General features: G+C 37.5%; 1 long non-coding RNA gene across 1 annotated transcript in view; it reads left to right on the plus strand.

The window, feature by feature from the left end:
• Positions 1-26,947, plus strand: part of LOC129060087 (uncharacterized) — a 54,325-nt gene that overhangs the window by 21,378 nt on the left and 6,000 nt on the right. Inside the window, exons 2-4 of the long non-coding RNA XR_008526492.2 lie at positions 8,142-8,384; positions 8,596-8,666; positions 25,017-25,314. This is a non-coding gene — a long non-coding RNA (uncharacterized LOC129060087). The remainder of the gene's footprint in view (positions 1-8,141; positions 8,385-8,595; positions 8,667-25,016; positions 25,315-26,947) is intronic.

The raw sequence follows: 26,947 nt of genomic DNA on the forward strand, positions 1-26,947 counted from the left end.
TGAAAGAACTAAATATTTAGTAGCTTTTTTGTTCTCTGTATACCCCACTGAAACTATACAAATTTCTGTGTTTTAAAATCATTGGAAATAATTCCACTTGGTGTGGTTGTGCCACCAACTGGTACAAAATAGGTTCATTTAAAAAATTATTTTTAATATTTAGAAATTTTTAAAATTTTAAACTTTTTAAATAATTATGTTAAATAACATGTATGTTTCAAAAGACAAATCTACAAGTAGAAGATACAGTCAAAGAACAGTAGCTCCTGTCCCTGTCCCTTCTACCTGAGTTCCCCTCTTCATGTATTGCTAACTAAAATAAGATTTATCCTTCCTTTGTTCTTCTTGTAATATAAGATATTATATTACAAAATATTATAAGATATTATATTACAAAATATACATATTTTATATTACAAAAAGAACAAAGAAAGGATAAACCTTATTTGGTTTACATACATTTTCTTTTTGATAAATAATAGTATTCTAAATACATTTTATCTTGCTTTTTGGACTTAAATCTTGGAGACCGTCCCATAGTAGTATATATAGATATTACCCATTCCTGTTTTACATCTCTGTAATATTCCATTGTGGTTTATATTTTCTTCAACCAGTCTCTTGATGACAATTTGCGGTGTTTTCAGTCTTTTGCTGTAACAATAGCCCAATCATCTAGATTGTCATACCTCTATAATTTTTCCCAGGGTAATAGGTGAGAAATTGTATCTCAGTAGAGTTTTAATTTGCATTTCTCTTGTGAGAGAGTTCATGTGTCTTTTTTATATAAGTAAGAACCATATCCCTTTCTTTTTGTGTGAGCTGTTCATTTTACTAGCCTATTTTCCTACAGTATCAGTCTTCTCTATTGCATAAATTAAGCAGCAAAGGGATTGAGAGATATGGAGAAATAAAAAACAAATTGCAATTTGGCTGCTGATGATGAAAGAATCCCAGAACAGCTTTCTCACTGTGGCTGTAGACATCTATCAGACCACAATTCAACCTTTCAACAACCACAAAAACACTGATTTGTTAGCATGGGTAACTCTCTGAGTCCTAGTGAGGTCTCCAATGCTTCACTTAAGTGATCTAAGATACAAAGTACCTAAGATTTTGTTCTTACACATATTACTCTTTTTTTTTTTTTTGAGAGAAGTCTCGCTCTTGTCCCCCAGGTTTGAGTGCAATGGCTTGATCTCGGCTCACTGCAACCTCCGCCTCCCAGGTTCAAACGATTCTCCTGGCTCTGACTCCCAAGTAGCTGGGATTAAGGTGCCTGCCACCACGCCCGGCTAATTTTTGTATTTTTTAGTAGGGACAGGGTTTCACCATGTTGGCCAGGCTGGTCTCGAACTCCTGACCTCAGGTGATCTGCCTGCCTTGACCTCCCAAAGTGCTGGGATTACAGGCATGAGCCACCGTGCCCAGCCTATTCCTCTTATTTTTATTATTACTTTATATCTGCTGGCTAAAAATGTACTCTGTAAAGAATTACTTCCCAATCTTTTTCAAATAATGGCAAAATAGACAATTACAGTTTTATATAGTACACCAAGATAAGCTACAAGTAGTTTGGGGATGTTTATATGGGGCTTTCTGAAATTATCTTTACATAACTATCAGAAAAGCCCAAATTATTAGAGATGATATTAAATGTTGAATTTGGATATAACCTCAAAATTACATTTTTTGAATGGGTTAGTGGGAAACTTAAGCTTGATTTTGTGAATACATCTTTTTAAAGTTAGTTTGAAATAGCGACATGAAATTCTTAATCTTCTACAAAGAGATACTTTGTTCACAAAATGAAGTGACAAAAATATTACAACCTCATGTTTTAACCATTCCCAAATTTATAACTTTTGAAATTATATTCAAAAAACAAAAGCTTCTCGCTCTTCTTTCAATAGTAAATGTCATATGAAAATTTCATATGATTTGGGAAAACATAAGTTTGGAGACACTCCCTGGTGCTCTACTGCCAGTGGACCCGGCCAAGCTTACTTAGACCAGCTCACCTCGGTCTATGGGCCTATTCCTCGGCCACGAACTCTTCCCGTGGCTCCCCTAGTGTCGGAACACGATGGGTAAAATGGCATTCTCTGAGACCAGTTGCTCAAGAAGTTGTCCAGGTGGTGGATCATCAATTTGGCTTCCCCAGTCACTTCACTGAGGAGAGGTAGTGCTAGATGTGGCTCAGCATGCTTGTCACCTGCAGGGATAGCAAGACACACCATTGGACCTTGTGCCACCAGCTACTACCTAAGGACCTTCAAACATGCCTTCTTTGATCAGAAATGACCATCCCTAGGGCTCCATCTACCTGACAGCTGAAGGGTCAGTATCTCCTGGCACACACGTGACCCACACCAGTTGAGAAGAGCTGCTATCATGCAGTATGAATAAAATGCATTGGTTAGAAAATGCCATTTCTAAATCCTTTCCTTACCACTCAATAGTGGGTGACATAAGGGAAACAAAGGTTTCAAAAGGTTGTTTTTAAATGCAATGTTAGCTAAATTAAAAACAAATTGAGAAGCAACTCCACTTCAGATTTCATCTTACTCATTTGGGTAGAAATGAGAGTTTTTAGGTAGAAAAAAATTATATATGTGTAAGAGCTGTGTTTCCTGGCTTACTTCTCACATTGTCAGAAAACTGTCCGTAAGTGACAGGCTATCCCAGGGCACCCTCAGATTCCAAAACTCACCATGGCTTTGCCTAACATTCAGTTCACTGCAAACACCTTAGACAAGTGTATAAGTTATAGAGGAAGAACAAGAAACATCATTGATATGGTTTGGCTGTGTCCTCACCTAAACCTCATCTTGAATTGTAGCTCCATAATTCCCACGTTGTGGGAGGGACCCGGTGGGAGATAATTGAATCATGGGGGCGTTTTCCCCCATACTGTTCTCATGGTAGTGAATAAGTCTCACAAGATCTGATGGTTTTATAAGATTTTTGCTTGGCTCTCATTCTCTCTTGTCTGCTGCTATGCAAGACTTGTCTTTCACCTTCCACCATGGTTGTGAGGCCTCCCCAGCCATGTGGAACTGCGAGTCCATTAAACTTCTTTTTCTTTATAAATTACCCAGTCTCAGGTATGTCTTTATCAGCAGCATGAAAATGAACTCATACAATCATCTTACCAAACTTGACTTTCTCTGACTCATAATAGATATGTTTGCCTATAATGTTATACTCTTTGAAGAAGATATTCTATAATATCACCTGTTACATGTACATTGAAATCAACTGGCCTATAGACATCCAAATTCTGTAAAATGGTTAAGGACAGCATGACTTACATTTCTTATGTGTTCAGCAGATGTAAAGAATACTGTCAAGATCTCTCTCTCTCTCTCTCTGTGTGTGTGTGTGTGTGTGTGTGTGTGTGTCTGTGTGTGATGAGGATTCTAATAACATGAGGGAATGATGGGAAGAGAGAAAAAGTAAAGACAGGGAAGAAGGGTGGAGAGGGAAAGGATTGGATGACCAGGATAGAGGAATAAATAGAGATAGGTGGTTAAAGATAGATAGAGATTGTTATAGCACAGAAGCACCCAAGTTATAAATTATTACCCACTTAATTCCACAAAAATTTAAGTGCCTACTGTACGAGGAGCTAGTTTACAGTCTGGCTGATTCTGTGCAGCTGCCAAGCCTTAGTAAATAACTTTCTTAAAATATATTCAGGAAACGTCTCTATTCATAAATAGTACATCTTGAGGGTTTGAAAAGGTACATTCAATCTTTTTTTTTGTCTTTTTAAAATCTTATTTTCAATTGACAAATTATAATTGTATATATTTGTGGAGTACAATGTAATATTTTGATATAGGTATACATTGTGGATGATTAAATCTAGCTAATTAACAAATGCATTACCTCACATACTTTATCATTTTTTTGAGATGCAAACATTTAAAATCTACTCTCTTAGCAATTTTCAATACAATGCATTATTATTAATTATATCCATTATGCTGTGCAATAGGCCTCGAAAACTTATTCCTCTTATCTAACTGCAACTGTCCCCTTTGATCAACATCTTCCCCTTCCCCCCTCCAGCACCACACCACTTCAGTCTCTGCCATTCTACTCCGCTTCTCTGAGCTGAACATTTCTAGATTCTATATATAAATAACATAAAGTAGTATTTGTCTTTCCGTATCTGGCTTATTTCCCTTAGCATAATGTCAGCCAGGTTTATTCCTGTTGTTGGAAATGACAGAATTTCCTTTTTAAGGCTGAATAGTATTACATTGTGTACACATAACACATTCATATTTATCCATTGATGGACATCTAGGCTGATTCCATATCTTGGCTATTGTGAAAAACACTTTAATAAACATGGGAGTGCAGACACCTCTTTAACATACTGATTGTAATTCTGTTGGATATACACCCAGGAGTAGGATTGCTGGATTATATGGCATTTCTACTTTTAGCTTTCTGAGGAACTTCCATACTGTTTTCCATAATGGCTGTACTAATTTACATTCCCACCAACAATGTACTAGGGTTCCTTTCACTCCACATCCTCACCAACATTTATCTTTGTTTTTTACCACAGCCATTTGAATTGGTGTGTGGCAATACTCACTGTGGTTTTAACTTGCATTTCTCTGATGATTAGTCAAAGATATATACAATTTTTATTTTTAATTTTGAGAAATGTAGCAGATAACCAAGTAGTATACAACTGTCTTAATTTCATGACATACAATGATTTTTTAAAAATGCATAAAACAGCACAAGTGGTTTAATGAAAAGTTATAAAAACAAAGTTGTACATTTTATTACCACTATCTATTTCCATTTCTCTATTTTCAATAGACATTTTATGAGGTCTGTGTTTTCAGGGAATTCATTTTCAGATTGTAAAATTCCTTCGTAAACTATAAAATTATATACAAATGGGTGGTGACAAATTGTATTTTCTATTCCTCATATTTCAGGGAGTTTCTCTACCCTCTTCCTGAGGCCGTGACCCACACCAAGCTAGGTCAAACAAAAAGAACCATCTTGTCACTCTTTAATAAGTGAAATAATAGACCTGGGGGTCTTGTTGACATAATGAAGAATTAGGGATGTTATGACGGGCAAGCTGTGTCTTGAAGCTGCTTAATGCAGAAGATTCCAGGAAGAACCAGTTTCTGTCACTCCTGGATACACATAGGGCCTGAAGCATCTGTGGCCCACTCTTCCATCCACTTCATCATCAAAAGGAAAACTACATGGAACAATTCAATTGTCAGCTGAAACCTAGAGGAAGAAGTGCACCACTGGGGAGCAGAAAGAAAAGGGAGTGGGGCTGGGTGCGGTGGCTCACGCCTGTAATCCTAGCACTTTGGAAGGCCGAGGCAGGTGGATCACGAGGCTGGGAGATCAAGACCATCCTGGTCAACATGGTGAAACCCCATCTCTACTAAAAATACAAAAATTAGCTGGGTGTGGTGGCGCGTACCTGTAATCCCAGCTACTCAGAAGGCTGAGGCACAAGAATCGCTTGAACCCAGGAGGCGAAGGTTGCAGTGAGCCGAGATCACACCACTGCTCTCCAGCCTGGCAACAAAGTGAGACTCCGTCTTACAAAAAAAAAAAAAAAAAAAAGGAAAAGAAAAGGGAGTGGAGTCAGAAAAACGTGCGGACACTGTGATACCCACACAAATATATTGATTTGCACCATGCTCTGAACTACAAAAATAAGATTTCTTTCCTGTCCTGGCAGCCACTAAACACATGCGTAAGGGGGTTCACAACTATTTATTATTATTATTATTATTATTGCTGCTGGTGTTGTTGTTGATATGGTAACAGACTCTAAACATGCCTGTTTTCCACACACCTCCAATGCTACTAATGCCTGCCATTAGGATTCGGAGCTGCTGCTTTCATGTTTCATTATAAAATGACAGTGGAGCCAGCATGGATATCAAACAGCGCAAGTCCACTTTCCCATGCTCATGGGAAGCAGGAGGCAGCAAAGCTCTGCCTGTCCAAGGACCATATCCTTGTCTTTTTCTTCCTCCATGGATTCTCAGCAGGTCCCTCTGCTTCACATTTTCAGATTAGAATAAAACTGTAAGCTGCTGTGTGTTTTAAAATAAGAACTACTCAAGGGCAGTGAACAAAGCCATTGAGTAAGTGCTATATGCCAGAAGTTTTACTATTCTCATTTAATCTTAGCAACAAAACTACATGTTGTTGTTGATGTTATTATTATTGAGACAGTCTCTCTCGGTCACCCAGACTGGAGCAATCATGGCCCACTGCAATCTCCCAGGCTCAGGCAATTCTCCCACCTCAGCCTCCCAAGTAGCTGGGACTAAAGGCACAAGCCACCACTCCTGGATAATTTTTTGTATTTTTAGTAGAGACAGGGTTTTGCCATATTACCCAGGCTGGTCTCAAACTCCAGGACTCTGGCAATCTGCCCCACTAAGCCTCCCAAAGTGCTGGGATTATAGGCATGAGCCACCGTGCCCAGCCCATGTTATGTTTTATTACCATTAGTTTACAGATGGGCAAACAGAGGTTTGGAAAATTTAAATAGATTGTACCATATCACATTTGCTAATAAGTAGTAAAAACAGAATCCAGATCAAAATCTATCTAATGTCAGACTATACATTTTGCACTGTATATCATTTCTAGAGCCTGCTGTTATTTCTGTTGGGTATGGTAGCAAAGCATATGGATTAAAATACTCCCTTACAAGTCAGACAAGATCTAGGTTTAAAAGTTAGTTTCATCACTTTCCATTAGCATGATTTTAGCCTACTTATGTGTACAATGGGGATAAGAGCAATATCTACTCATGGAGTAATTCTGAGAATTAATTAAATAATGTCCCTAAAATCATGGCCCAGTGTGTTATGTAGTAAGCACGATAGCTGAGTGAGTCTACTTGGAACAGCATATAACAGCATTTAACTTTCACTGCCTAGGGCACTCATTCTGACTTTTTTTAAAAAGCTCTTTTTTGCTCCTCTCTCTGTTTATAATGTCATAATTTCCCTTGGATGACTCTTTCTCTTCTGGAAAAGATAATTTCCTCATGAATAACAGTCCTGCAAGAACTTGGTGCCTTTCTAATTTTAGCTGTAGGGAAAGGACATATTTGTAGACAGTGATGATAACTCTCCATCTTAATTTTCCATGGTGAAATTGTATGACCCTTTTCTTCAGCCAGACAACCAAAAACATAAAGGCTCTTAGCTATAGGTGTTAATCAAATACGTGTCAGACATCTTTAAAATATGTTTCTCTAAAAAACATGGCTCCATCCTGAAAGCAAGGCATGGAAAGAACTCAATTTTTTAATTAGGAACGTGCTTTGGGTGATACTTTTGATTGGCCAAATTATTCTTTGCTAAATAATTTGGTAATCTTGAATGGATTTGTATGTAATTTCACCTAATCCAGAGATTTTCAATTAGAAATTTCAAAGTTCAGCCCCAAAAATGCCTTTCTTGCGGGGGGAACTGATACCCAGACATCAGTATTCCCAGTCATACATGGAGATTTGGGGAAGGGAGAAGGTGGCTGCCAGATGTTCAGATGATGTGGGAGGCAAATAGGCCAAAAGACTGCCTGCAATTCTCTTGCTTTAAAGAGCCAGGACATCTCATTTAAGAAGCTTCTGAGCCTTGTACGTTATATTCTAAAGAGCATGTCCTTCCTCACTCCTGTAAGTGGCAGATCTAAGTCCATAATGTGTATGCTGAACAGATGTTTTATTTGTGTCCCACATGTTCCTGGTAGACTGCTAGGTGAGCCAGAGGTGAAGAAGAAAGAAAAGAGAAAGGCATAAACTCTGCCTTTGGAATTTATACTCCAGTTGAATTGAATTAGAATGACCTATCCTTATGCTGGGCTTGTAAGAATTATCCCTCAAGAACAAAAAGTTGGTAGCACTTACTATGAAGCCAAATGCATTTCGACTCTTGGATGATGAAATGTGGCCATGAGAAATGAATGGGAAATTCATTCACTTGGATTTGAAGTCAGTTATCTGGACTTTTAGTACCAGTTTGTCTCTAATTTTGTAGGTCTTCTATTCAATCACTATTAAATCTAACTTTTAATTTCTTTGTTGATAAAGCCTAGATTAAATCACCTTTAAGTCTCTTTCAGAAATATGTTTCTACAATTTTAAGTGGAGGTTATATGAATCAAGGCAACAAAACTGTCTTCAGGAACCACTCAGTGCTCTGCACTATGCCCGCTGGTGTGGAGGAGTGAATGAGGAGTGAGTCATGGATCCTAAGGACAAGGGATTACTTTCTATGGAGGAAACTAGATATGCATCCAGGATGGATATGTGACTATGCAACAAAAGAGTTAATTATCAAGCAGGTCCAAGAAAGGTAAGATAAACGTGCCTGGGTATATTTATTAATTTTACTGTCTAAAGCACTGGAAAAAAGGCAAAAGACCTGCCAGACCAGACTGACAACTTCTTCTCCCTAATCTGAACCCCTATTTGCTATTATTTTAATCTGTATGTAGGTATCTCACATACACACACACTGCATTGTATGTAATGTGCTTTGTTTGTTGTATTAACTTACATTCTAGATGCACTAGGAGAACTGATGCATTCATCAAGGTTCTTCAGTTTCAAGCAATGTAAACAGACTCTGGATAATGTAAGTGAAAAGGGAGTTCTTTGAGAATTGCTGGGTGAGATCACAGAGTGAAGGGAAAGCACTAGAACCAGCATAAGAAAGTTCAGGAAGCAGCTAGCTCTAGGGGTTTCAGTGGCAACAGAACTCTGTTGCTTTTATCAGTCAGTGAGCCATCAGAAGTAGAAGGCATGCCATTTCAACCATCTTTTCTGACTTTAGGCTCAAGATTCAAAATCCTGGAAGAGAAAAAATCTGATTCGCTTAGCTTTGGCTTTATGCTTACCTTTTGACCAGTTGAGGGAAGACTCCTTGTTTTTCGGTACTCTAAGACTGCATACAACGGGAGGCGGTAGGAAACTGGGAGATGTAAATTAGATGCTCCAAAGGAAAGACAGCATGGATGCTGAATAGTCAACATCAAAAACATCCATTATAGCTAGCTATTGTCAAAAGCCTGAATTTTTCTTAAAGAGCAATTAATTATCCTTGAAGTCTTCTTAAAGGCTGAGTTTGGGTTAATTTCTATTAATTAAAATTAATATTTTAAAAATATATCTGTGATTTTTTAAAGATTAGTTTGGGAGATAAAATAGATGTTCCAGGAATATATAGCATGTTTATTCTTTGGCTACAAGTAACCTCTGACACATCCTTTGAAACTCCAGGAAACAATTATAGCTGTCTAGAGGAAGGCAAAGTTGGAAAGAGCTGTTGATAGTGTCAGGGAGACCAGATTTGTATCTTCATTATGTACTATATGTACAATTTTAGACAAACACTTTGACTTCTCTGTGTCTCAAATTCCTAAACTATAAAGTGGAAATAATCTGTAACAAATGCCCAATGAATGGAAAACAACTTAGAATAGTGCCTGGAACACAGAGAATGTTAATTGTGGTGGTGTTGTGATTGAATAGATTTGCTATGCAGGTCACAGGACATACGTAAAATAGAATTTTTTACTTTCTAAGGGACTCAAAAAGACTTCTCAGATCAGATGAATAACTTACCTGTTTTAAAATGCTCCATAAAAATCAGGTGTTATCATTATTTCCTATTCTTCTTAGGTTGAATTTGCCACTTGAGCCAGGAAATTTTCTCATGATTCCTAATTATTTCTGCTAAAAAAACTTTCTTAATGATAGCACCTTTGCCTGTAAATTTATATTTCCTTCCCCCTTTTTTATATGTATTCAATTCCTGTCTTCCATTAATGCCCATCTCATTCCCCTTCTTCTCCATGATGCTTTTCTCAGCCCTGCATAAGGGTTTCTCTTTTCTAAGAATTCCTGCAACATATTTGCATAGATCACTCATTTTGTCACCTACTTATCCATTTTTTTGAAATGTTATTGTTACTTGCTGCTTTATGCATCTGGGACTTGGCTGTAAAATTCAATCAATATTTGGTACCTAATATGTGCCAGGCCCAGTGCCAGATACTTCAGAGATTTCAGGGATGAGTAACATGGGTCCAGACCTCAAGAAATTTGTAGTCAGGTAGGAAAATGAGGATGAGCACAGTAGAAAGAAGAGAAGGCTTTTGAATGTCTGAATCAGTTTGGGCTGCTCTGACAAAGTGCCATAGATGGTGGCTTATAAAAAACAGAATTCATTTCTCAGAGTTCTGGAGACTGGAATCCAAAATGAGGGTGCCTGCATGGTTGGGTTCTGGTGAGGATCCTCTTCCAGGTTGCAGATGACTGTCTTCTGGTTGTATCCTCACACAGCAGAAAGAGGGTGACAGAGCTAGCTCTCTGGGGTCTGTTTTATAAGGGCACTGATCTCATTCACCAGCTCTGCATGCTTATGAACTAATTATCTCCCAAAGGCCCCACCTCATAATACCATCACATTGGGGGTTAAGATTTCAACTTATGAATTTGGGGACAGGACACAAACATTCATTCATCCAGTGGAGAAATTAGGATTTGAGAATTATCTTCCTCATCAAGAAATAATAGTGAAGGCTGGGTAAGGACCAGGCAAGCAAGAAGGCCTTTCCAGTCAGAAAGAAGAAAGCACACAGGAGAACCACATCTTTCATCTCTTTCTAGCCTTCCACAGAACGTGGCCTGAGCTGAGTACATTGGTGGAATTTTAATAACTAGCAATTAAATTTCACAGAAAGAAAGAACTTCAGAAAGAACTATGCTTAAGGAGTCTGAAAACTCAATATTGTTCTGAGCCTTTTTTTTGGAAAGCAAATCAAGCTTTAATTTGTCTCCAACTGTTTTAGCCAGAGTGTTCATGGAACAGAGATGAGAGCGACCATGGAGATGGTGATTACTTATAATTTATGTCCTGCTTCAGAAACCTGGGGACCTCCCTGAGCTAGTCCGTAGAACTTACCAATATGCTATCAACAGCTCTGCTGAAAGGCTGTATTAGTCCATTCTCACATTCTCATGCTGTTAATGAAGACATACCTGAGACTGGGTAATTTATAAAGGCAAGAGGTTTAATGGATTCACTCACAGTTCCACATGGCTGGGGAGGTCTCACAATCATGGTAGAAGATGAAGGAAGGGTAAAGGGACATCTTACATGGTGGCAGGCAAGAGAGCGTGTGCAGGGAAACTCCCCTTTATAGAACCATCAGATCCCATGAGACATTCACTATCAAGAGAACAGAATGGGACCCCCTGCCCACGATGATTCAATTACCTCCCATCCGGTCTCTCCCACGATACGTGGGAATTATGGGAGCTACAATTCAAGATGAGATTTGGGTGGGGATCCAGCCAAACCATATCAGAGGTTGTATCTTCAGTAGTTCTGGGGTAATTCACAACTTTGATTTCTCTCAGGAACTTCAGAGGTAAGGGGAATCAGAGTTGAGACTTCTTTAACTCAGCAGTGAGCACAAGAGACTCAATCCCAGAGAAACAACCGGGTCAACAGGGGGCTGTGGATTTCATGTCTTTGTATTTGGGTAGAATTATGCTTGAATAATTATCTTTACCCACGTCATCGTTCTTGTTTTTAAAAACAGGTACGTTATTCTACTTCCTCTCCTGATTTACAAATTTAGCTCAATGACAATTTATGCTTTCTTCTACCAATTTTTTGTTGCTGTTGCTTACATTTCAAGCCAAAGTACTAAAAACTCGTTCTGAGGCTACATTAAGTTTACTTATTTTCGATGTAGAAGCTCACTGCCCCAAAGGAGTCTTTACATATTTTTTCCTTTAAACATACACAAAGTTTTTTCCACAAGGATCTTTTCAAGTTGTTCTGGTTTCCATTGTGACTACTACATTGTACTGACCACCCAAGAGTGCCTTGTTTTTCATGCATAATAAAATTTAAAACCACATGTTTCAGCCAATACTTCTGGTAGAAACTCCTACCTCAACAGGAGGAAATTAGGTGTTCTTTTTGATTTATTAATTGACCATTAGGCATAGGCATTTACATGCATGCAGAAAAACAAACGCTGCAATGAAGTCCAAGTGTTCAAAGAATAGTTTCCTATAAACAAAACGAAGTGAAACAAAACCCTATCCCAACAGAAACCTTATTTATGGAGATTCCAGAGGGCATATCTTTTCAGCCTCAGGCAGAGAAACAGTACAAAAATTTCTAGAGAAATTCTGGGCACTTATCAAAATATTTCCCTCACTAAAGCAAGAGGGTATTTCAAGGAAAAATTGAGCAATGATTTGGCAATGACATGTGCACTGCAGGGCTTCCAATTTAATATTCAGGTTTCTCAACAGTCCAAATATCAACTGTTCCTGACTCACATTTCTATACCCCTCTAAGGTATGTAAGTGATATTTTTCTCTGACTAGCATTTGCTCAAGACACAATCCAAGGAAAGCTCTCTCTAGTCATTTTCTTCACATCCTCTTAAAAATTCTTTGGATTCTGCCCTGACATTGGCATGTTGCACAATAATAAAGTGCTACTCTCTTCTGATCTTTTTAAAGATGAACCAAAAAAGGTCATGTTTCAGTTGCCATTCTGTTACTTTTCTGATTCATACTTTTGGAATGTAGCTATAGATTACGGGTCATTTACAATCGATAGGCAGAGCTGATTTCCCAGCTGCTGACAAGGGCCTTATCCTGGAAATTACCTTTATTACTACTGTAAATTCCTGAAATTCTACCCCTGGGTATGTATTAATTGTGTTCCCTACATGTTAAACTACAAATATCCAGGAAAGAACGTAACTATCATAGCTCTAGTTCTAATGTTTACTTACAACTTTCTCAACTTTTTAGTTGGCAGCCCATTTTGATGAGGCTTAGAGAGAGAACAGAAAGCCCATGAGGGAGCCCGTACCTGAGGAAAGAGAAGGCCCATGAGATGCCGTAAAGGAAAGGAGAGAAAAAAAGGAGGGGACTTTTAAGAGAGGTTAAGCATGATGGGTCACATGTTTAAGAGCCGACTTAATGTCACTTTCACCCTAAAGTCTTCCCTGTGTGCTCCAGTAGAAAGCAAGAATGTTTCCTCATTCCTATCAACTGTGGTAAGATTCAGCACTAATATCAGGATATCCTCACATACTACCTTGCATTGTGGTAGTTTTTACAAATGCTTAATCTCCAGTTTTGTGTAAAAATATATTTTATAAACTTCTCTAATATTTTTCCCCCTACTTACTCTTAAGCTGGTTTGCCTAAACCTGAAGCAAGTTGTTTTATACAGCAGCTAAATCTGGAGTAAAAGGTGAGGAAGGAAAACAGGACTGACTAGGACTGACTTCCTTCCTGGGACAAATGATGCTCTCCTGAACTATGACCTCAGAGCACCTTTAGACACATAGAGCCTGCCTTTGGTTATAGGAAAAACATGCTCTAAAAAAAGATAGCAGTATAGCTTAAGCAAATATTCTATGTGGATAGAGTAGTACGTGTTATTTGAATAATAAGAGTGCTATTTATATTTGCATAGGTGAGGTCTTTATCCTTACTGCAATATAGCAACTATTGTGACAATGTTATGATGTCAAGGTTTTGGTTAATTTCACACACACACACTTTTTCTGTCTCAAATAGAAATGCCATCTAAAGCTAACAGAAGTTAAATGATTTCCCTAAAGAACAGAGAGTCCCCTGTGGGAGGCCGAGAGGGGTGGATACGAGGTCAAGCATTTGAGACCAGCCTGGCCAACATAGTGAAACCTCGTCTCTACTAAAAATACAAAAAATTAGCCAGGCACGGTGGCGGGCACCTGTAATCCCAGCTACTCAGGAGGCTGAGGGAGGAGAATCTCTTGAACCTGAAAAGCGGAGGTTGCAGTAAGCCAAGATTGTGCCCTGCACTGCAGCTTAGGTGACAGCGTGAGACTCCATTTCAAAAACAAACAAAAAACAACAACAACAACAAAAGAAAAAGAACAGAAAGTCCCAGTGGGTGCTGAGAATACTATATCCAGAAAGAAAGAGTTGGATCACTACACTTTAGTATCATAAATGCCTTACTGATCCTTTTCTAGAAAAGAATGCCTACACTTTGTTCCCAATCTCATTTTGGAATTATTATCCTTCTGTTCATTCAGATACAAACCCCAGAACCACTTAATAGCCTCCTTCATCCCCAGAATCCAAATACCCTCAATTCTACTTTGGCAATGTTCAAAACATTCATTTTAACTGAAAATACCTTAATTCCAGTTTTCCTTTCTACACACAAATATTTTAAATATCCAACCATTTCTACAATGTCAAAATTATTTCTCCTTTCAGTTTTGTCAGTTTTGGGAGGTTTGCTATTAGGTGCATATACATTTATAACTGTTGTATCTTCTTGTTGTATTGACCCTTTTAACTTTATGATATGTTTGATGTATCCTGTAGAAATATTCCTTTGCTGGATGCCCTCTCTCACCACTCCTATTCAACATAGTGTTGGAAGTTCTGGCTAGGGCAATCAGGCAAGAGAAAGAAATAAAGGGTATTCAATTAGGAAAAGAGGAAGTCAAATTGTCTCTGTTTGCAGATGACATGATTGTATATTTAGAAAACCCCATCGTCTCAGCCCAAAATCTCCTTAAGCTGATAAGCAATTTCAGCAAAGTCTCAGGATACAAAATCGATGTGCAAAAATCACAAGCATTCCTATACACCAATAATAGACAAAGAGAGAGCCAAATCATGAGTGAACTCCCATTCACAATTACTACAAAGATAATAAAATACCTAGGAATACAACTTACAAGGGATGTGAAAGAACTCTTCAAGGAGAACTGCAAACCACTGCTCAACGAAATAAAAGAGGACACAAACAAATGGAAGAACATTCCATGCTCATGGATAGGAAGAATCAATATCGTGAAAATGGCCATACTGCCCAAGGTAACTTATACATTCAATGCTATCCCCATTAAGCTACCACAGACTTTCTTCACAGAATTGGAAAAAATTAAAGTTCATATGGAACCAAAAAAGAGTCTGCATAGCCAAGACAATTCTAAGCAAAAAGAACAAAGTTGGAGGCATCATGCTACCTGACTTCAAACTATACTACAAGGCTACAGTAACCAAAACAGCATGATACTGGTACCAAAACAGATATATAGACCAATGGAACAGAACAGAGGCCTCAGAAATAACACCACACATCTACAACCATCTGATCTTTGACAAACCTGACAAAAACAAGCAATGGGGAAAGGATTCCCTATTTGATAAATGGTGCTGAGAAAACTGGCTAGCCATATGTGGAAAGCCGAAACTGGATCCCTTCCTTACACCATATACAAAAATTAACTCAAGATGGATTAAAGACTTACATGTAAGACCTAACACCATAAAAATCCTAGAAAAAAACTTAGGCAATACCATTCAGGACATAGGCATGGGCAAAGACTTCATGACTAAAACACCAAAAGCAATGGCAACAAAAGCCAAAATTGACAAATGGATCTAATTAAACTAAAGAGCTTCTGCACAGCAAAAGAAACTATCACCAGAGTGAACACGCAACCTACAAAATGGGAGAAAATCTTTGTAATCTACCCATCTGACAAAGGGCTAGTATCCAGAATCTACAAAGAAATTAAACAAATTTACAAGAAAAAAACTAACAACCCCATCAAAAAGTGGGCAAAAGATATGAACAGACACTTCTCAATAGAAGACATTTATGCAGCCAACAGTCATATGAAAGAATGCTCATCATCACTGGTCATCAGAGAAATGCAAATCGAAACCACAATGAGATAGCATCTCATGCCAGTTAGAATGGCAATCATTAAAAAGTCAGGAAACAACAGATGCTGGAGAGGATGTGGAGAAATAGGAATGCTTTTACGCTGTTGGTGGGAGAGTAAATTAGTTCAACCATTGTGGAAGACAGTGTGGCAATTCCTCAAGGATCTAGAACTAGAGATACCATTTGACCCAGCAATCCCATTACTGGGTATATACCCAAAGGATTATAAATCATGCTGCTATAAAGACACATGCACATGTGTGTTTATTTTGGCACTATTCACAATAGCAAAGACTTGGAACCAACCCAAATGTCCATCAATGATAGACTGGATTAAGAAAATGTGGCACATATACACCAAGGAATACTATGTAGCCATAAAAAAGGGTGAGTTCATGTCCTTTGCAGGGACATGGATGAAGCTGGAAACCATCATTCTAAGCAAACTATCACAAGGACAGAAAACCAAACACCACTTGTTCTCACTTATAGGTGGGAGTTGAACAATGAGAACACATGGACACAGGGCGGGGAACATCACACACCGGGGCCTATCAGGGTGTGGGGGGCTGGGGGAGGGATAGCATTAGGAGAAATACCTAATGTAAATGACGAGATGATGGGTGCAGCAAATCAACATGGCACATGTATACCTATGTGACAAACCTGCACGTTGTGCACCTGTACCTAGAACTTAAAGTATAATAATAAAAAAAGAAATATTCCTTTGCTAAAAATTTTAGTCTTATGTTAACATAACAACTGTTTCTTATGCTTACTTCTAAATTTACACTGTTTTCTATGCTTTTTCTTTCAACTTGCTAGTGTTTCTGTATTTCATGTGTGTCTCTTTTAGACAGCAGTAGAGTTCTGCTTTTAAATCCAATTTGGCATTCTTTGACTTTTCTTTTGTGTGTTTAGTCAATTCACATTTAATAAAATTATTTATAGTGTGGGCTTCAAGTCTGTCATTTTGCTATGTTTTTAAACTTGTTTCATTTCTGTTTTGTTCTTCTTCCCCTTCTTTCCTGCTTTCTTTTGTGCTAACCAAATATTTTGCAGTATACCATTATAAATCTTGTATTGACACTCTAATATGTCTTTTTATTTCACTAGTGGTTGCTCTAGGTATTAAACATGCAACTTTAACTTACCAAACTCTACATAATTAGTATTTAATTGCTTCCAGTTCAATATGGAAAATTTTCAACAGTCTAGTTCTGTTTCTCCCTCTGTTCTTTGGAATGTTTTCATCTATATACAATATAATCCCAAGAGTATAGTAGTATAAATTTCACTTTAAATATGCATATATTTTGTAAGAAGTCAATAAAAAAGTATGTGTCTGTATATATAAAATAACTCATATATCATACATATCCTTTCTGTTGCTCTTTATTATTTCCTATATGTCTGGATTACCATATGATGCAGTTTTCCTTAGTTGGAAGGACTTTCTATAGCATTTTACACAGTGCAATTCTACACTATTTAATAGCAATTATTTTAATCAAAAATAATTTTAGCTTTAGTTAAGTATTTTAGCTTTAGAATAATTTCTCAGACTATAGGTATCTTGAATTATAGGCTTTTTTTCTTTCAGCGTTTTAATATATCATTCCACTATCTTCTATCCTACATTGTTTCTGATGAAAGTCAGATGCTAATCATATTGTTTACTCTCTATGTAATACGTCATTTTTCTTTGCTGCTTTCTAATTTTCTGATTATTTTTGGTTTTCGTTAGTTTGAATTTGATGTGCCTGAGTATGATTTTCTCTGTTTTCCTTCTACCTGAGTTTCACAAAGATTCTTGCATTTGTAAGTTGATGTTTATCAACAAATTTAGAAATTTCTATTCTGTTATTTATTTAAATTTTTTTTCTCTTATTTATTTCAGTCCTCTCCTTCTCGGACTCTAATTACATGTGTGCTGTACCACTTGATATTGTTGCAAAACGTTTTTATTTTCTTCTATATTTGCTTCCTTTCTATGCATCAGAGGGAATAATTTTTATAGATCTATTTGCAAGCACACTAATTTTTTACATGCCATTTAAAATCTGCTGTTGAGTTTATCATCAGGTTTTTCTTTTAGTTATAATTTTTAGATATAGAATTTTCAGTTTTTTATTTTCATTTATTTATTGATATCACTATATATTTACTCATTAATATGATGTTTATTCTTTAATTATTTGAAAAAGGTTTAATTTTTTGAAAATATTTGTAGCACTATTTTGAATTTTATAACTGTTATATTTAACTCCCAGTCCCACTTCAAATGAATTTCTATTGACAGCTTTAATCTCTTTTTTGTAAATATTTTGTATGCCTAATAAACTTTAGTTGAACATTAGACACTGTAACCATGCTGTAATGTGTTTTCCTCTTCTGAGAATTGTTGAGTTTTTGCTAATATTCTGTAACTTGCCTGAACTCAAACTATGACACCTATCTCCATGTAGTACATGGTAACTAATACCTCTGCTCAGTGTTTTGGCTTTTAGTAGCTGGTATTTTATTTCAACTGGCATCTTGGAAGTCTCCATAGCTCACGAGAACAAAAAATCAATATGACAAAAGGGGTGTGTGTGCGTGTGCGCGTGCGTGTGCGCGTGCGTGTGCACACGCGTGTGTGCACGTGCACGTGCACATATATCTTTATTTTGCTGGATGAAAATGGACAGTTGTAGAACCAGTATACACTGAGAGTTCCTCCACCACACTGACAGGCCAATGGATTATTTCTGGAAAAGATGCCACATTGTTACATTTCCTCATTCAGTCTTGCCTCCCCTTCCATGGTGAAATGGAAGCTCAAGAGCTTCAGATACCACCCAACCTATCCATTCTATTTGATTTAAGCAATAGGTTATTGATTTTGACTTTGGAGGTTTATATTTACTTTTAGGAACTCTGTGTCCTGCCAACTCTGCCTGAGATTTTCTGTCTGTCTTCTCTCTTATAGTTGTCAGGATTTTACTGTACTTGGGGGCCCTTTTAAAATTATGGCTTAACATTTCAACATTGTGTTTCCTACTGTCATCAAAGACAGATGACTTAAAAAAAAAACCCAGAAATCTAAAAACAGTTTAAATTACATGGAAGATATTCAAATAATGGCCAATATTCGCCCAACACTTTGCAATTTTTAAGGCATTCCCCATCTATTATCTAATGTGATCCACACAATAAGTAGAATAGGTGTCTATAATTGTAATTTTACCAAAATTAAGCTAAATGTTCAAAGCCTCTTAGCAGTTACAATGTTTATTCACAGGATGCATAAGACAATTCTGCTTTTATGTCCCCAGGGCCCATGTCGTACTCCACTCAGCTCAGATTCTTTGGAACTATGGCAAGGGTCCCTATTCACTTTGACTTCAAAACCAATGTTTCTTTCACTTATGCTATGCTTCCATAGCTATACTATTGTAGGACTACTAGGGATTATGTCAAAAACGTTAGTTTTAGAAATGTATTTAACAATTCCATCTGAAAGTCTAATCATGAAAATAATGTTTATACTTTAATTTTAGATTAAATTCAAATCAGATAGTTACATATAATTAAATGCTCATAACTCACATTTATATTTATATAGTGTATAGTTCACCAATTTAAGCAAAATGTTAATTTTAGCATATCATTATTTGGCATATTAACAACAAGGAAAATATATAGTGTAAATAATTTGAACTTCATAATATAGGGCCAAACAAGAAAAAAAATGCTGTAACTATATTAATACATTGTCTATAAGGTTAGGCAGAAATTCAGGGTTAAGTCTGGTTTTTAGGAAACAAGCTTACCTTATTAGGAAGAAATGTAGACATAGACAAGAATAGGAAATTTATGGAAACATCATAGTCTAATCTTTATTTTAGTTACAGGCACTAATAACTGTTTTGAAGACAAAAGAATATGACAAAAATTAGCTGTAATACTTTTGTTAATATTAATAATTACTATAATTTATTTTATTCCTATTTTTGCCAGGCTGCTTAATGATAGGTGTTTTATGTATAGTGCCCTTTACTGCTAAATCTAAAAAGGAAACTTTACTACATTGTTAAAAAACTGCTTAATACATTGAATATTGTCTTTAAATATGAGCACACATAACAAAAACTGGATTTTCATTCAGGGATTATCATTTTACTTTCTATGAAATATTAGATAATACCGCTAATTGAGCTTTCTATATATTAGAACTCAATAAAGTTTGAATTGCTAATAATTAAATTTGAGAAATTCTAAATTTCTTTATTAATCTAGCTCTGAGCATTTAAAACAAAGAAGTACAGTAAATAATTTTCTATTTTCTTCCAATTTTTACAATGATTTGCTGAAAGGGAAATGTCTCTTTTAAGAGGCAGTAGCCATTTCAAGTATGTTTCACGAATAAATCTACTCTTTATAGAATATAACTTTGTATTATGTTGTATTATGTTATGTACTCTGCTAGCATGATGAAGAACCCTGAAGACCAGTGTCCAGCAAGAGTAGAATAATAGTTCTCTCAAGCTGCACTGAAATCAGTTCTCATCCAAAGCGATGGCCTAGGCCTTGAAAACAAGAGGAAAAGTTTATTGCGACTAGCTAATCTGGAAAAGTAAGATATGTGATTCTGGGGAAACCATAAAAATGATCATGCACCCACGGACAGGAGTCTTGTTAACTTTGGCAGAGATTTTCATTTAAATCAATGATCGTATATAAAAATAGAAATATGTAAGCTAAGAGTACAACTCCATAGTGGCATTTGGCATTTAAACATTAAGCAATATTAAACTTAACATACTCATGTAGATTGTGATAAAGTAAAACAAAAATTAATTGGTGGCATGACAGATGATTTCTTTGATATCGACCATTATTTCTATAATGGGTAATGAGAAACTGATTATAAAATGTATTAATATAGTACAGAAATAATTAAGAAAAAATATTACAGATAACTTTAAAATACTGATTAAAAAATCTTTTAAATGATATTTGTTTTTAAAAGTATTTCATTGGTTGACTCAGTTTGGATTCTAGACATAGTTGCCCATGCCCAAAGCACTAGCATTTTCCGTGTCAAAACATTTTTTTTCCTGAAACTACCTAACTATTAGCAGCTGTCTGTGTGAGAATAGAGGGAGGACTGTTTTTACTTCGCTCAAAGATTAATGATATTTTATAACTTCAAAAGAAGTATTCAGTTCTGGCTTTCATGGCAGGCACCTCCTTCTTGTCTCTTTTTATTTTATTGCCACATTTTAAACATAATTATTCATGCTGTGGCATATTAAAATCGTCTACAAATTTTTTTTTTGTTAAGAACAAGATTTTGCTTGCTGTTAACTCTGCAGAATTTCACTATTTTCTCTTTCATTTACCAGGTAAGCATTATAATCATTCCAATCAGTTTTTTGCTCAAATATTTAATGCTGGCCAATGGAAATAAGAAAAAGGGTGGGATGGGGAGGTTGAATTTGTTCTTATTTTTCTTCAGATTGTATTTTTTAGGTTCTGAGAAAAAGATGTAACAACATTTCAATAATATAAATTAAGTTAGGAAGTAGTAAAATTATTATCCACGTCCACAATTCCCTGACTTGTTACCAGAGTTGTAACTAGGCAGCAGAACAGTCACAAGCCTACACTGGAAATAAGCATGGCTTCTACCAGCTTGTCCTCTTCCTGATTGCCCCCTTTCACTTCACGCAAAAGCCTTGGGCTTACTGGCCACTTTTTCATCTTGTGTGTGATTCTTCCAGCGGGACACCCTCCAAATTATGAGAATTAAACTTTTTTTTGTTTGTTTTTTTTGAGACAGAGTCACCCAGGCTGGAGTGCAATGGCGTGATCTTGGCTCTCTGCAACCTCCACCTCCTGGGTTCAAACGATTCTCTGGCCTCAGCCTCCTGAGTAGCTGGGATTACAGGCACCCACCATCATGCCTGACTAATTTTTGTATTTTTGTAGAGAGGTGGTTTCTTCATGTTGGCCAGGCTGGTCTTGAACTCCTGACCTCACGTGATCCACCCCACTTGTCCTCCCAAACTGCTGAGATTACAGGTGTGAGCCACCATGCCTGGCCAAATTAAACTTTAAAAATATACGTAACACAACCTTAAAAAGGAATAAAGCTCTGATACATGCTACAACATGTATGAATCTTGAGAACATAATGACAAGTGAAATAAACCAGACAAAAAAGAACAAATATTGTATGATTTAACTTATATGAAGTACCTAGAATGGATGAATTCATAGAACCAGCAAGTAGAATAGAGGTTACCAGGCACTGGGGGAGGGAGAAGTGGGGAGTTATTTTTAACGGGTATAGAGTATCAGTTAGGGATGATGAAAAAGTTAGGGAGATGGATAAGAGGTGATGGTTCATAACAGTGTGAATCTACATAATGCCACTGAACTAAACATGGTTAAGCCAGTAAATTCATGTTATCTACATTTTACTAGAGCTAAAAAAGTTACCATAGTAAAAAAAGTTAATAAAACTTCTATAAACCATTTAAAATGTGATTTGGAAAGGCATTTTGGAATGTTTCAGTAAAATGAATGAGAAATGACTCCAAAAACTTATATGTAACACAGATGGCAAATATACAAATGGCACTTTAGATAAAAAACAGGTTTGGTTTACACAGAACTCAAAAAAAGTAGTTACTTTTTTTTAATTTTTGAGACAGTGTCTCACTTTGTCGCCCAGGCTGCAGTGCAGTGCAGTGGCACTCTCTCGGCTCACTGTGACCTCTGCTTCCCAGGTTCAAGTGATTCTCCTGCCTCAGCCTCCCAAGTAGCTGGGATTACAGGCGCCCACCACCACACCCGGCTAATTTTTGTATTTTTAGTAGAGACGAGGTTTCGCCACTGTGGCCAGGCTGGTCTGGAACTCCTGACCACAAGTGATCACCCAAAGTGCTGAGATGACAGTTGTGAGTCACCACCTCCAGCCTCAAAAAGGGTAGTTTCTGATGGTGGTATCACTCACTACATTTTTGTGCTTTAAGGGTTTCAGTTCAGGTGTGCTGAATATCCAGTTTACATGGCCTGTATGTTTGCGCTGTAAATATGGAAATAGCAAGCTATCCAAAGCTGATCTGCTCTTTACTTTTTATTTTATTTTTTATGTTTTTGAGACAGTGTTTGACTCTACCACCCAAGCTGGAGTGCAGTGATGTAACTGTAGCTCACTGCAGCCTCGAACTCCTGGGCTCAAGCAATCCTCCCACTTCAGCTTCCCAAAGTGTTGGGATTACAGGCATGAGTCACTGCACCTGGCTGATCTGCTCTTTAGTGATTACCCTACACCTCCACAGAGCAAGATCTGTGTCTTTACTCCACTGTGGGCCAGCCAAACCATGAAAATTTGAGATGGTAAAATCTATACCACAATTCCAAGGAATGCTGACTATAAGAGATTTACAGGATGGGAATATACAGACACTAAACAGAGTCACAGAATCCAACCTAATATGAATTAAAGAGTAATTTTGGCTATTTATTTTGTTAATGAATCTTGACTTCTTCCCTGAGGCATCTATTTTTTTCTTAGAAAAACCCGATTCTGATTTGAAATTATTAATAATAATAGCTCCCCCTTTTTTTTTGATGCAGTCTCACTCTGGAACCCAGGCTGGAGAGCAGTGGCACGATCTGTGATCACTGAGACCTCTGCCTCCCGGCTTCAAACAATTCTCCTGCCTCAGCCTCCCAAATATCTGGGATTACAGACATTCACCACCATACCCAGCCAATTTTTGTATTTTTAGTAGAGACAGGGTTTCATCATGTTGGCCAGGTGGGTCTCAAGCTCCTGACCTCAAGCCATCCACCCGCCTCAGCCTCCCAAAATGCTGGGATTACAGGAGAGAGCCACTGCACCTGGCCAGCCACTGCACCTGGTCATTTTAAGCTCCAACTTTGCCAGACATCTTATAAATACTATCCTTAATATTTGTAATTTTGCTAATAGCAATTAACAAAACTGGGCATTATTTATTTTAATTTCTAGATATGAGATTAGATCAGACTCAGAGAGGCCTATCTTTGCCCAAGGTTACCTAAGGAGTGAGCAGTGCAGCCTGTGTTTGCATCCCTGCTTCTGTGGGTCTCAAGCTGCGTGTTTTTCCATCGTGCCCTGAGTTTGGCAGCCCCAAGTTCACTGCTCATTCTGCTAGATCCAGGGCCTAGAACCTCTTGATTTCTTATTTTCCGAGATCTCTACTTCTAGGTTAAGTTCCTTGAGTAGCTATGCTCTGTGCACTGGTTCAAACAAATTTGATTTTTCATTGTTTTTTCCTATTGACTCTCATCTCTGGTCTAACAGGCATGCCTTCTTTTCAATCATATTTCCTGGCCTGGGAATGTGCTTTCCTCTGTTCCCAATTATCCTGACTCTGCCATACAATTCTGACAATAAAATTAGCTCCTCTGAGACCGGCAGAGATTTTAAAACCTTAAGTCAACTTTTCCCTCCCTACGTTCAACAAAGTTGACTCCATATGCAGAATTATATCTCTACTGGGTTTTTTCTCTAAATGCTGATAGAATTTTGTAAACTGTATACGTGTTTGACGGATCAAATATTTTGTGTATGTGTGATTTGTTGCTGTTTCTAGAAATATGAGCAATTTCTTAGTTTTTTCTTTTGTTTGTTTTACATTTTCTGGCATAAAACTTGGCATAAGACTTGGTTATTTCAGAATCTTTTAGTATCATTGCAGTGAGATTTAGTAACATGTCATGGTTATGCCCTAAATACTAGCATCAGAAATTCTGGCTACCATCACCACTGCCATCACATATATTTATGTATGAACAAAGACAAGGTAATAGTATATAGCTATGCTAACTAAAATACGTGAGATTTATTTCACCAATGTTAGGACTTACACTTAATTAAAATCTATGACACAGTAAAATATTATTTATCTCAGAATATATAAAATTAGCTAAAAATAACAAGGATTTCATATACTTTGAAACTTAAACTGTAGCTTAGTTTTTAATCTTCATCTTTGAAAAACTACAACAAATGTATTAAGCTCTGATATTTCTAACAATTGATAATGATAAATATACTCATTTTTATAAAGTAATCTTCAGTTCTTAAAGGATCATTTTTATCATTTAATACACCATTTAACACTTGTTTTTATAATCATGTCTATTTGTTCATCTTCAAAGAAATTCTCTCTTCAGTGTTGCCTGGAGAGATCCATATACGAACCTGGAATGTTAATGGAGGAAAGGAGACTGACCTAGCAGAGAGAAGTCAAATCTAAATGTTTACCCAGAAGGAGTGCAATGGCAAGCAAGCCCAGCTGCCCACATCAACCTAGAAAGACTCAGAAATTGGAGGCATGGAATTCCTCTTATGTCGGGGTGAGGTAGGAAACTGCTAGAGGATCTCTATAAAAGAACAACTCGGCCCAAAGTCCCACTCTCAACTCACACAAGTTCGGCAACCACCCTTCTCCACCAGGTAGGACATGGAAGATATTCTCTGGAGAAACTAAATCAAAGACGCTCTGGATTTCAGGCTCCAGGCCCAGTGGTGGGCAGGGTGACGAAAACCAACAGAATACCAAAACATTTTTACTACAGTGGTGAATCCTCAAGGCCATTCCCTCCACTCGCAATTCCTAAAAGCCCTAGTCTAGGATTCCTAAAAACTTCAAGAGAAAAAGTATGGTGAGGCAATAATGCCTTTTTTTTTTTTTTGAGACGGAGTCTCACTCTGTTGCCCAGGTTGGAGTGCAGTGACGCAATCTTGGCTCACTGCAGCCTCTGCCTCTTGGGTTCAAGTGATTCTCCTGGCTCAGCCTCCTGAGTAGCTGGGACTACAGGCACCCGCCACCATGCCTGGCTAATTTTTGTAATTTAGTAGTGACAGCGTTTCTCCATGTTGGCCAGGATGGTCTCAAACTCCTGACCTTTAAGTGATCCGCCCACCTTGGCCTCCCAAAGTGCTGGGATTACAGGAATGAGCCGCCACACTTGGCCCAGTAGTACTTTTTACATGCATTGCAAAGCCAAGGAATGCTTGGTGGAATTCCCATTTGGTGCTCAATACAATGAGAACCTGAGAAAGCCTAACCTGATTGGAAGTTCTTTTAATGAATAGTCAATAAGAAATTTTTGTGAAGAGCCAGATCATCCTGGGATAGTTCTATAGTGTATTTTGTGTCTCAGGTGCATGTAAGTATATAGGATTGTTACTGTGACATGGGAAGGACTCTACCTTCCATGCTATCTTTACAGGTCATCTCTAACCTCTTACCTCTAACCTCAGGGCTTGAGTCATTCATTCCAAATGAGAGCAGTAGACAAATGGCCATGATTGATGGTCAATGTGTAGAATTTGGAGATAGCTTCACCAAAGTGTATTATGTACCTTTTGTCTTTCCAGCTCAACTGCTCTTTCATATGAATTCCAACAATCCTTCAATCTTACCATGGATTTCCAATGAACTGTGTAACCACCCTTCCAACCCGCCATGAGGTCACTTTCTTGCTTTATGATTGTATTAGTCCATTTGCACACTGCTATAAAGATACTACCTGAGACTGGGTAATTAATAAAGAAGAGAGGTTTAATTGACTCACAGTTCCACATGGCTGCAGAGGCATCAGGAAACTTGCAGTCATGGCAGAAGGCAAAGGAGAAGCAAGCATCTTATTCGCAAAGGGGCAGGAGAGAAAAAGCATGCAGGAGAAACTGCCACTTTTAAACCATCAAGGTCTCATGAGAACTGCCCCACCATCACAAGAATAGCATGGGGGAAACCACCCTATGATATAATCACCTCCCACCAGGTTCCTCCCTCCAAATGTGGGGATTACAATTCAAGATCGGCTTTGGGCGGGGACACAGAGCCAAACCACATAAATGATAGATAATCACCATTTTGCAAAGGCCATTCTAGAATAGTATAGCGGGACCCATCAGAGACCAAGTCCTCCCTACGCACTCTGGATTCCTCCATAACTCCCTCCTTCTTCTCCAGAACATCACTCCTGGATTTATCCACAACTCCTCCCCCCTTCTCTAGAACATCACTCCTGCAACTCTCTGTCCCCCATTTGCAGTTTTTTTTCTTGAATCCTTTCTGCCA

Source organism: Pongo abelii, chromosome 5 (genome assembly GCF_028885655.2).
Source record: "Pongo abelii isolate AG06213 chromosome 5, NHGRI_mPonAbe1-v2.0_pri, whole genome shotgun sequence".
In the NCBI taxonomy this organism is placed as follows: domain Eukaryota; kingdom Metazoa; phylum Chordata; class Mammalia; order Primates; family Hominidae; genus Pongo; species Pongo abelii.